This window comes from Anarrhichthys ocellatus, unplaced genomic scaffold (assembly GCF_004355925.1).
Source record: "Anarrhichthys ocellatus isolate YVR2014 unplaced genomic scaffold, GSC_Weel_1.0 scaffold536, whole genome shotgun sequence".
NCBI classification, from domain to species: Eukaryota; Metazoa; Chordata; class Actinopteri; order Perciformes; family Anarhichadidae; genus Anarrhichthys; species Anarrhichthys ocellatus.
This window is the reverse complement of record NW_022280510.1, coordinates 9,242-10,000: the sequence shown is the minus strand read 5'-3', so window position 1 is coordinate 10,000 and position 759 is coordinate 9,242.

Here is a 759-nt window from a genome sequence, read left to right as displayed (position 1 = left end):
CTGCTTTATTACTTTAATTAATCGATTATCAACACAGTTCCTGTCGTTGATTGCCCGTCCCATTGCAGCTCCAGTTCCCTGCTCTAGTATTGTACTGTGGCTACACAGCAGCATTGAGCTCATGTTTCCACAACAAGCAGAAGGGCTAAACTGTATTTAGCTCAGAGTAAACACCCGTATTGCTCTGTGGTTTTGAGGGAGGCTCGGCGGTGGCTTCGCTGGTCGTTGAGCTTCACTATCAGTGTGAAGAAATTGACTCTGCTGAACTCTGATTTGCTCTGTCTTCACCCGTGCCGTGTTTCCGCGCCATCTGTTGTTGAGGCCTTGCGGATGTATGAGTGTGATCACACATGGAGAAGGGTTGAGATAAATATTGGGTCTGTTTTAACTGCTGTTCTTTCCCTGATGCTTTACGAAGTGTCTGTGATACAAAGCGATATTTTCTGACAAGGGATTTGTAAATATATGCTGAGCACCTGTAACGAAACTAAGAGCAAAATGAGTGGGCTGTGTTATGTCTGTAAATGACTTCCTCAAAATCCAGAACTGTGAGCAAACCTGTTGCAAAATACTAACGGTATTATCCAACATCAAAAAGAGCATTGAAAAGCACAAATATAAATCAGCAACATAATATATAACTATATCATCTATTTAGGAAAGATCCCCAGGGAATCAGCATATGCACCACCCACACCTGATGCTCAGAGTAGATCCACAGGATGTGTTACTGATTTTACTCTACATCACACTTCTAGA